We start from the raw sequence: 12,788 nt of genomic DNA on the forward strand, positions 1-12,788 counted from the left end.
AATAATAATAATAATAATAATAATAATAAATTAAGGTATAACAATAAATTAGGGTGTTACATGTTGGCCGGAGTTTGGCAACACAGCCGCGACAATGGTGGAAACCCATTTTTTAAAACGTAACGATTGGCGATTTCGAGCATAGGTAACAGAAGAGGGTGTTTCATGGAGTCCAAATATGGTCTTAGTTTTCGTTTGTGATAGTCGTGGTGGCTGAAATCTTGATCCAAAGATGGAGGTGTGATTTTTGACAAAGAGAAATAAGATGTTTCAATTTACGATTTAGGTTGAGAATGAAAGAGGAGATTACAATGATCACAAATGTGGTCTCAGTTTTCTAAGACAACCATTGTAATGATCGTGGTCGAGGCGAGAAGAAGGAAGAGGAAATGGTTGTTGGCGGCGGTGTATACGAAGAAGAAGAAGGAAGAGGTTCTGGTCTTCTTGTTACTATTTTTCTTCCTTTATTATTATTATTATTATTATTATTATTATTATTATTATTATTATTATTATTATTATTATTATTATTATTATTATTATTATTATTATTATTCATAACCTTTTTATATATTTCACTTTAAAATAATAACAATCTAAAATTAATAAAAAGATATAAATATACTTAATATCCCTATCAATAATTTAAATAAATTATTAATTCAAACACATGATAAATTATCACACTATAGCAAATACACATGTAAGAAAATCAATCATAATTATTTGTCAACACATATTGTAAACACATGCAATACTAAATTAATTCTTTAAAATCCCATTAGATGAATTAAATAATTTATTATTAAATTTGGGGTGTTACAGACTCTATCACTTATGATACATTTTTCAGTTAACTTGTCCTCTTGTTTTCCTTGGTTGTGATAAAAAAAACTATTCATAATTGCCTTAAGCTAGAGATATTTTTCTCTCTCACCACTTTGCATTTATAAGAATATTTGTAATCACATGCATTGTTTTGCTCGGAGTGCAAAAGTTTAACTGTGAGAGAATTTGATCATAGCATTTGGGCACATATTTTTAGCTTTTTAGTTTGGTATTTTAAAAGCTCTTTATAGCTGAGATTAATATTTTTAACTTGTTTCTAAACTTTGGGTCGAATTTGAATTATAATTTTATTATTTATATTTTGACTCTTTCTGGCTCTGTAGGTCATAACATGAGCTCTAGATATCGGATTGGAACATATGAGCAGACGTTGGAAAGGTAAAAATCTGAGCTACAACTTTTGTGTTGGAAGGAAAGATCAATTCCAAACTTTACTGGGCCGAATTGGCCTTTCCTTCCAACACAAATGTTGTAGCTCAAATTTTTATCTTTCCAACGTCTGCTCATATGTGCCAATCCGATATCTAGAGCTCAAGTTATGACCTACCGAGCGAGAAAGAGTCAAAATATAAATAATAAAATTAAAATGCAAATAATAAAATTATAATTCAAATTCGACCCAAAGTTTAGAAGCAAGCTACAAATTTTAATCTAAGCTATAAAGAGCTTTTAAAATACCAAACTAAAAAGCTAAAAACATGTGCCCAAATGCTATGATCAGTGAACTTTTATAATATGGAATTAAACTTGCCAAGGTTGTCTTTAGGGTTTAACGTATAACAAGTATAATCAAATTGTTTAAAGTAGGAGATGTTTGAGTTTTTACCCTTCCATAATTCATATGGTGTTTTATTCAATATTGACCTAATCAAGATTCTATTTTGAATATAACATGCAACGTTAATTTCCTGTGCCCAAAAGTGTTTTGCAATATCCGTCTTATTGAGCATGGTTATGGCCATGTTTTGAATGGATCTATTATTTCTTTCTACAACTCCATCTTGTTTTCAAATTCTTCTCCATGATCACTTCTAACTGTTACAATCTTAATACTCTTTTCATTCATTATTTGTTTGTAAAATGCAATAAACACTTTGTGGCATTCATCTTTATTTCTTAAGAATTTTACCTAAGTCCACCTAGTGTAATCATCTACTATCACAAAGCCATACTTCTTTCCATTTAGTGAGGTTGTTTTAACTAGCCAAAAGACATCTATATGTAAGAGCTCAATGGGTTTTGAGGTAGAGACTAAGTTCTTAGGGTAAAGGAGTTCTTTGTTTGTTTTCCTTTTTGACAAGCTTCACACATGATTTCAGTTTTGTAGCTAAGCTTAGGTAGACCTCTAACTAGTTGAAGTGTATTCATTTTGAGAATAATCTAAGGTTTACATGACCTAACCTTATGTACCAAATTAAATTATCTTCATTTACTAACATTAGAAACATCTTGTGTCTCTAGACTAAACAAACTTATCATATATATGTTATTTTGACTATGACTTGTAAAGAGTTCAAATCCATCCTTTTGACTAATTTCCTTGCATATTTTTTGATTAAATATAATATTATAATTATTATCACTTAACTGACTAATACTTAATAAATTATGTTGAACACCTTTAACAAACAAAACATTTTTAATAGAAGATGAGGTGCCATTACCAACTATGCCTTTCCCCATTATCAGGTTTTTCTGCTTTCCTTCAAAAGTTATTGTACCTCCTTTGATCAATGTTAGTTCTTGGAACATAGAATTTTCTCTCGTCATATGTGGCAAGCATCCATTGTCCAGTTACCATGATTGATGTTTTAACTTGGATGCTGAGGACATCTGCAAAATAGATAATTATGTTCTTAGGTACCCAAATTTGGTTAGATCATGGTTTGTTACTCTTGAAAGTTTTCTTGTCTTTCCTTGTATTTAACACGAGACAAGACAATTTAGAGTGACATTTCTTAGAGCAAATAGTACACAAAATATTAGAGGGGAATACGTTTAGGTTCAGTTACTGTTTTTTCAAATCTTAGACCTCTTTTACCATTTCTACTAACTCCATAAAACATAGAAGCATACTTTCTTTTTTCCACACTGTTAGCTAGAAAGTCTTGGAATGCTTCTTCATATTTATTAGAATTACATGTGTTAGAACCAAGTTTATTTTATACATACAATTTTGATGATAACAAAAGTATTTTATGAAAAAAAAAATATATTTGACTTCAAAGAGTATGAAATAAGATATAATCAAGATTTGTATAAGATTTGAAGAAGATTTGATCAAGATTTATCTACAACAAAATATGAACAAAATTAATTTGAAGAACTTACAATGGAAATTAGAACAAAATACAAATAGAATCAATCTGATGAATTTACAATCTCAATCTAAACAAATTAGGAACAAAATGAATATGAAAAATTTACAAATGCAATATGAACAAAATACAATTTAAAATTATATAAGGATTAAATTGAAGCCCAAATTTTAACTATAAATAGATATTCAAGGGTGAAGAAGAAAATCATCGAAAAGTAGAAAAGAGTAGTCTTAAAGTTCAAAGAGAAAAACACTTGTTCGAATTAAAAATATTCTTTGAGTGTGAGAATTTTTATTATTATCAGCTTTGTTAGAAGCAAACACTTAAAGTTCCAATCTTTTGTATCCAACCTGATAGTGGTTTAGTTCGTTCTTCAATCTAGGGTAGTCAAGTTGTTAGGAGAAGACTTGTCTTGTAGGGTCAAGGTGGTTAGTGCCTCAAAAGTTTGGGGTTGTCGGGCTGTTTGGGAAGACTGACTTGGAGGGTCAGGTGCTTTGTAATTCAAGGTAATTGAATTAGTGGATTAAAGCCTTATGAGTGAGAGGGATGGATGTAGCCAAGTTAATGGCGATCCATGTTAAATCTATGTGTCAAATTATTTATGCTTTCATTGCTTGCTGCCTTTGAATTTGATTGATTCTACTGCAAGTAAGTCACCAAAATTGAACTAGTTTTATTTATTTATTTATAAATTATCAAAAAGTTATCAACTTTGGCAACCACAATTCAACCCCCCTTCTCTTGTTTGCACCTTCAACATGTGACATTTTCTAAAGGTTTTGAAACAAGAGTATCTTTCAAGGATTTATTTTCATATTTAACCTTAACACTTTCATTTTTTAAGGCATTGATTTCTTTATTTAAATTTGCATTTACTTTCCTAAGTGATTTCACTTTTAGAGACAACTTTTGGTTTTTATTTAAGAAATTATTTATGACATTAATTAAATCAAATCGGGTTAAGTTAAAAAATTACTCAATTTCTTCATCATCTGATTCACTTCAATAGTCAGAATCAGTGTTTGTATTGGATCCAGTGGCAAAGTTGGTATGAGCCATCAGAGCCAAATCTGCTTGCTCTTCATCATCAGAGGATTCATCAAAATCATCTCATGTAGCCATCATAACCATCTTCTTGGATATGGAATCTTTCTTCTGATGTTTCCGTTTTTCCAGATTTGGACATTCAGACTTAACATGTCTAGATTCATTTCATCCATAACATATTTTTGACCCATTCTTCTATTGGTCTGCCTATAATATATTTGAATTTGCTTATTTTTGATATGCCACATCTTTAGAATTTTTCTTAATATGAAAGCCAGTTCTTCATCCTCTGAGTTTAAATTCTGATCATCTGAATCATTATCATTTGATTCTGTTGTTTTCTTTAGAACCTTCTTCTACTTGGATTTTAAGGCAAAAGTGGATGCTTCTTCTTGGGCTCATCCTATGCAAGATAAATTTCATGTATTGACATCCTTAGTTTCTTGAATAGTTGTAATCTTAGGTCTCCACTTGCTTAGCAGACTTCTAAGAATTTTCTTCCCATGATCAATAATAATATAACTCTTCTCAAGTACCTTTAATCTTGAAACTAGAGTCTGGAATCTAGAAATCATTTTTTCATCCTCTCCATCTTCTCAAGTACCTTTGATCCTTTGACTTAAGACGAATGAAGATAGTTTTTAATGAAGCCTTGGTTAGGTCAAATTCTTGAGCCCAAAACTTTGAAGAAGTCAACATCTCTGCATCCTCCGGTGACTAATAAAAATAAACAAAGAAATCAAGGCAATGCCTTGAAGAATCTAAATAAGTTGTGCATATTAAGTTAAAAGACAAAGATTTATGTTAATGGCTATCTATTTTAAGGTAACATAAATTATGACTAAATTATAGATAATAATCTAAGTGTTTTTAACAAAAAATATTATCACCTTATAAAAAAGTGATTATATTTACTAATAGAGTAAGTCATAATATGGCAATAACAAGCATTGCAACAAACATTTGATAAATCTACAATCTCAGTCGAAGTGTTAAAGACAAAAGAAATACAAGTCAATGATTGATCCTCTGATCACAGAAAAATAATGCTACATAAGTCAAAATCTTCATTGGTCCTTTGACTTAAGACGAATGAAGAAAGTTTTTAATGAAGCCTTGGTTAGGTCAAATTCTTGAGCCCAAAACTTTGAAGAAGTCTACATCTCTGCATCCTCCAGTGACTAATAAAGATAAACAAAGAAATCAAGGCAATGCCTTGAAGAATCTAAATAAGTTGTGCATATTAAGTTAAAAGACAAAGATTTATATTAACGACTATCTATTTTAAGGTAACATAAATTATGACTAAATAAGAGATAATAATCTAAGTGTTTTTAACAAAAAATATTATCACCTTATAAAAAAATGATTATATTTACTAATATAGTAAGTCATAATATGGCAATAACAAGCATTGCAACAAACATTTGATAAATCTACAATCTGAGTCGAAGTGTTAAAGACAATCAAAAAAAAAACCAACTGAGATTCAAGATCTCCAACAATAATATTCTCAACCGATACATTTCTTAGTATTTAAAGTAGAAACCAATAAATAGGAAAATGCGATAGAAAATGAAAAAGGCAATATTTTAAGAAGATCTATGTAAAAACCTAGAACACATCAAAAGAAAATGAATAAAACATCCTCTCAATAGAGAGTTATTAGAATTGATGTAAATCAATCAAGTTGTTTGATACACTTGAATTGATATAGGATTTGAAATGTAATACTCTATGAATGAGTTAGAATCCTAAAAATAGACTTTGTGTCAATTAAGACACAAATTGGAACCGGTGTAAATCAACCCGATAGTGGCAAAATATCTTTCATCCATAAAAGGTACTTGAAGGGGTATATAAATAATTATGAACCTCAACAACATCTTGCCAGAACGTTGATAAGGGTGGTAATAGTAACTTCTTGGAGAGGCATAGGAAAAATACTCAAAGCCTAAAGAGGTAAAGTAAATAATACTTGTATGCTATTGGTTAAACAATGAATTATGTCTTGAACTACATTGAGGTAAAATCTCTCTAATAGGCAAGGACTAGATGTAACAATAGTCTATTGTGAACTAGTATAAAAATCTTTGGGCCCATTTTCTCTCTTTGATATTTTAATCTAAGTTCTTTATGATTCAACTTTATTGGTACTTAATTGTCTTTTAATCATAAGTGGATTGATTTGATAAAATACATATCTTTTTTGTTAAGCTACTCTAATAATATTTAGAAATAGAAAAACACAATTCAAACCCAATTTCTTGTATTTTCCAGCACCTTCAATTGGTATTAGTGCCTAGTCTCGTGATTTAAAAAACTTGGATCAATTGGTATTAGTGCCCAGCACCTTCAATATATGAAACTAACCAAACAAAGAAAAGTTTATTAAAACTTCAATGATCTATGATGTATGTTCAAATGGGAAGGTAATCAATTAGAAGAAATGGTTAGTAATGCAACCTCTCACTCAACAACACATGTATAGTGTGCTTGATTCATCATCTGAGGCTCACATCTACGAATTCAAAGCACTAGATCAAAGGATTGCATATGTTGATTCTGAATAAAGAATAATCAGAACTAAGCTAACTCTCGATGTGGTTAGAAGAAAAGTATGAAAAACTTCGGTAAGAGAAAAACAAGAACCAATTTGTTAATTCATCCTTGTGTGCCAATGATCATCCACTTTGCAATTTATTTCATTTTTACTATACTTGTTTGTTTATTGATATGTTTTTACTTGTTTCTCACATTCCTTGTCCTTGTGTGTCTAAGAAATAGTTTTACTCCTTTTTGAGTCTTCGTTTATCTTTATGTGTTTGAGTAGTCTTTTCTTGCTCATCCTCTATCTTGCTCTATGTTGTCTTGTCCTTGAACTTATCATTTATAATTTTTTTGAAAATTGTGTTCGAACTAAGTTAGTTTGAAATGCAATGACCCTGACATATTTTCACGATAACAACATTATTTTGTGGGACAAATTTAAAGCATGTTTTGTTTTATTGTGTTGTCTTCAAAATAAGTTATTCTTTATAAGTTCACAATGCATATTTTAGTGTTTTATCTAAGTTTGGTAAACATACTCTGAAACACGCTTATTGTGATTCTATTATTGCAAACAATGCTCTGATTAGTTTGACTTTGATTGAAGTTGAAAGCACGACAAGGGTGGGTTGAATTATGTTTGCCAAAGTTGACAACTTTTAGAAAATTTATAAATAAATAAATAAATAAAACTAGTTTTGTTTCGGTGACTGACTTGGAGTAGAAGCAATCAGATTCAAATGTAGCAAGCAATGAAAGCATAATTAATTTGACACGTAGATTAATCTTGGTTCACCACTAACTTGGCTACATCAAGTCCCCTCATTCAGAAGACTTTAATCCACTAATTCAAAAACCTTGAATTACAAAGCACCTAACCCTCCAAGTAAGTCTTCTTATACAAGCTAACAACCCCAAACTTTTGAGGAACTAACCACCTTGACCCTACAAGGCAAGTCTTCTCCTAACAACCTGTCAACCCCATATTGAAGAAGGAACTAAACCACTATCGAGTTGGATACAAAAGATTGGAACTTGAGTAGTTGCTTCTAACAAAACTGATAATAATAATAATAATAATAATAATAATAATAATAATAATAATAATAATAATAATAATAATAATAATAATAATTCTCACACTCTAAGAAAAGAACACTCAAAATATATTTCTAACATGAACAAGTGTTTCTGCATTTGAACTCTAAGATGAATTGAGAACTTTGAGCTTGAGTTCTTATACTCTTCTCTGCTTTTCGATGCTTTTCTCCTTTAGCCGTGAGTGTCTATTTATAGTGGAAATTTGGGCTTCAATTTAGTCCTTGTTTAATTCTGAATTATATCTTGTTCAGATTGAGTTTGTAAATTCTTCATATTGATTTTGTTCCTATTTTATGTAGATTGACTTTGTAAATTCTTCAAATAAAATCTTCTTCAAATCTTCATTAAATGTTGATGAAATATTCTTCAAATCTTTACCATGCCTTCTTTTCAACTTGGTCAAAGATCTTCTTCAATTGTAAATATGAATCTAATCTTATTTTAGATTTTCATCAATTATAAATTTGAATCAAATCTTATTTTAGATTTTCTTCAATTATAAATTTGAATCAAATCTCATTTTGGATTTTTTTCAAAAACATGAATCTTCTTTCATAGCCTTTAAAGTCAAATATATTGTTTTCATAAAATACTTTTGTTAAGATCAAAACTCTAAATGTAAAACCAACTTGATTCTAACAATCTCCTCCTTTTTGATGATGACAAAACTTGTATTTTTTATAACAACTTTTCTTTATAATTCTTCGACTCCCCCTAACTTAGGGTAAGTAGGAGAAAATCAATTCCAAGGAAAACAATATTTTACCTACCTATTGTATCAAGATTGAAGAGAATGTTTGCATCAATACAAACTGCAGGAAAGATGATGTGGCATTATGAGAATAGAACAAAATTAAGGTGACTTGCGACATCCGTCTGATGGTCAGGCATGGACTGATGGTCAGGCATGGAAACACTTTGATCAACAATATTTTCATAATTATCAGTAACAACAATATTTTCATAATTATCAGTATGTTTCGTCATCTTCACATCAACTTCCTCAACCTCAACCAGATCAAACTCCATACCCACAACTATGCCAACAGCTGGCTTGATCAGACCAGATTTAAATCAACCTCAACTAGCTACGGCTCCTCCTTCGAATAGTGATGGTGTAGTTGAAGATGAAATCCAATTTCAAACCATGATGTCTCCTCCAACACAAATTAATAATACTTTTGAGGGACTTCTGTCGTCGGGTAACATCCCAACAAATAATGATGGAGGGAGTGGAGCGATTGACCAGATGAATTATTACGATGATTGATGTACTTGAATAATTTCATAATTTTATTTTTGGTTTGTATGAATACATTATATCTTGTCCTATTTATTTATGGTGTGTTTAATTTTTGGTTTGTAAGACATGATTTATTAATTTTGGAATGTTTTATTTGGTTTAGCAGTAATTACTTTAATTAATATTAATATTATATTTTTATATATAATAGTTATTTTAATTATTAAATTTAATTTTAATTTAAATTTAAATTTAAATATTATATTTTAAATTTAATTTAAATTTTAATATTATATCTTAAATTTTAATTTATATTGATATTAGTTTATTATATATAATATATTTAATTTAAATTTAAATTTAAATATTATATTTTAAATTTAATTTAAATTTTAATTAAATGGTAATATTATATTTTAAATTTATATTGATATTAATTTATTATATATAATATCAATTTTTAATATTAATTTCAAATTTAATAATTTTTAATAAAGTGAAACTTTTTTGTGGCGGCCTAAGCCCTCACAAAATATTTATTTTTTAATCCGTTTCATCCTTTGTGGCGGCCTAAGCCTTCACAAAGGGAGACATTTGTGGCGGCCTGAGCCCCCGCAAAAGTTTAATTTTAAAATTCAGCTTTAACCTTTGTGGCGGGATAAGCCCTCACAAAAGGTGGCATTTGTGGTGGCCTAAGCCCTCACAAACAGAGGACTTTGTGGCGGCCTTTGCCCTCACAAATGGCAACAAAAATTTCAAATTTTGTGGCCGTTTTGACCGCCACAATGGTTTGTGACCACCTTATTTGTGGCTGCCTAAGACCGCTGTAACACCCCGTTTTTCAAAGCGAGGGTATATTTTTTTTTTCAAAAGGGATTAAACTAAAACAGAGAAATAAATAAGGAAATGCCTTTGGATAAATAATTGAGTCATTATTATTTACAAGCAGCGGAAAAGCCAATTATAAATCCAAACCATTTACCCAACAACAAATGGTACATGTAACCCATCGAAAATAACATGTCAAGCTGACAATATTAGTATAGGTACAGTCTTCCATTTTAAAATAAATGCAATACAAAAGAAAGACATCTGTTCCCTCTGTGACAACCTAGTCTGATCATTTTACAAAACAACTAAACACCCTGAGTGATCTCCACGCGCCCCGTGAGATCCCCCTATCGTAGCTGCAGTCAAGCGTTCCCATCTCCATTTCCGTCCGTAGGGTACGAACCGGTAGGATCGTCCTGACTCTCATCTGAGGGCAAAGCCCAGATTTCCACAATAATTGTAAAGGTCACCAACCGAAAATAACAGTTAACACATAACATTTAAGTTTTAAATGCTAAAAATAACTTTTCAACTAAGCATGCACCTTAGCAGGATTTTCAATATGCGAAAAGTTCATACAATCTTTGCCAATTAAAAATGAAAGTAAAATGAGGTTCTCAATCCCCTAATTATAACATAACAAATCAAGACATGGATAGTTTCATGAGCAAACAATCATACAACTAAAACTGAGGATTTTCACTGAGCCAATCGATTAGGCAATCGATTGGGGTGAAGGATTTTGATGAAACAGAATCCTGGGCTGAAATCAATCGATTGGGAAATCGATTGAGTGAGTACTGAGCCCCTGACTTAATACCAATCGATTTCCAAATCGATTTCCTGAAGGTTTTTAGTGAAATTTTGAACTCTGGCTTGATTCAATCGATTGGGCAATCGATTGACAGGATAGCTGAGCCCCTGACTTAATGGCCAATCGATTTCCAAATCGATTTGGTCGAATATGGATGAGTCCCTGACTTAGGCCCAATCGATTGGGCAATCGATTTCGTAAATGATTTTCGAAAAACTGATTACAAAATCGATTGGCTAATCGATTTTGTCCATTTGGCCAAGTCCCTGTTTACTATCCAATCGATTGGGAAATCGATTTACCTGTGTATTCTTTCAAAAATTCATAAACTAACTCAATCACATTCATGCATAATCCCAATTCTTAACACTTAACACTGATAACACAATTACTACGACATCATGGATTTCGAAATGGTATTGCAATCAAACATGTTATCACCAAATTCCAAAACATAACACTTAGCATTTATAACACATTACTACACAAACAAAATGAACCAACAGTTCACAAATCAACAGGGTGTAGTCTCTCGCGGACAAACACAATTCCCTCAGGAACGTAAGTCGTAAACGTACTACCTATCACGGGTCCGTACCGTTTACCGAGGTGCCACCTATCCCGGGTCAGCACAACTTACCAAAACATACACGAGTAAACGAGACATTAAGAGATTCCCCATTCTTAATTCTCATCTAACTTAAACCAGGGCGTAGTCTCTCACGGACAAACCCCTGCGCAGTCTCTCACGGACAAACGCAATTCCCGCAGGAACGTAAGTCGTAAACGTACTACCTATCACGGGTCCGTACTGTTTACCGAGGTGCCACCTATCCCGGGTCAGCACAACTTACCAAACACAATTCCCTCAGGAACGTAAGTCGTAAACGTACTACCTATCACGGGTCCGTACTGTTTACCGAGGTGCCACCCATCCCGGGTCAGCACGACTTACCAAACGTAAATCGTAAACGTACTGCCTATCACGGGCCCGTACTGTTTACCAAGGTGCCACCTATCCCGGGTCAGCACGATTTACCGAAACACACATAAAAAAGCGAGACATTAAGAGATTCCCCATTCTTAATTCTCATTTAACTTAACGATTTTCAAGACAAAACATTCAGTAAATAAGTCATTAAGAGATTCCCCATTCTTAATACTCATTTACTGAAACGATTTTCAAAAACGAACATTAAGTAACCGAGACATTAAGAGATTCCCCATTCTCAACGCCCAGTTAACTTAAACAATTTTCCAAACAAAATAATAAGTAACCGAGACATTAAGAGATTCCCCATTCTTAACGCCCAGTTAACTTAAACAATTTTCCAAACAAAATAATAAGTAACCGAGACATTAAGAGATTCCCCATTCTTAACGCCCAGTTAACTTAAACGGTTTTCAAAACAAAATGTTAAGTAACCGAGACATTAAGAGATTCCCCCTCCTTAACGTCCAGTTAACTTAAACGGTTTTCAAAACAAAATATTAAGTAACCGAGACATTAAGAGATTCCCCATTCTTAACGCCCAGTTAACTTAAACGATTTTTCTTTAAAACAAAATATTAAGTAACCGAGACATTAAGAGATTCCCCCTCCTTAACGTCCAGTTAACTTAAACGGTTTTCAAAACAAAATATTAAGTAACCGAGACATAGATAAGTCCCTAATGCAACTAGAAGTTTGGAAGGAGCCCTTACCTCAACGTTAGCTTTAACGTGTGTTTCCGGTACCGCGAGTAATTCCGGTAAAATCTCCGCTCGCAACGCCGCTTCCAAATTAGTTCACTAGCACCGTAGCGTGGTGGTGAGCAACTTTCCCTTCTATCTCTTCGAGAAATGAGGTTTGGATCTAGAAGAAACGGAGGGGTTTGTGTTTAGATCTCAAATACCGTTTTTCTTCGTTTTCGAATCAAAGAGCAAGAGTGGAGTTGCGAAATCCTTGTTCTAACTCTTACCCAACCTTGGGTTACTAGTTTTGAAGAAAAGAAAGCGACGAAAATGAAAACGGGAGAAAGAGGAGAAATGG

The sequence above is a fragment of the Cicer arietinum genome, chromosome 3 (genome assembly GCF_000331145.2).
Source record: "Cicer arietinum cultivar CDC Frontier isolate Library 1 chromosome 3, Cicar.CDCFrontier_v2.0, whole genome shotgun sequence".
Classification (NCBI taxonomy): Eukaryota; Viridiplantae; Streptophyta; class Magnoliopsida; order Fabales; family Fabaceae; genus Cicer; species Cicer arietinum.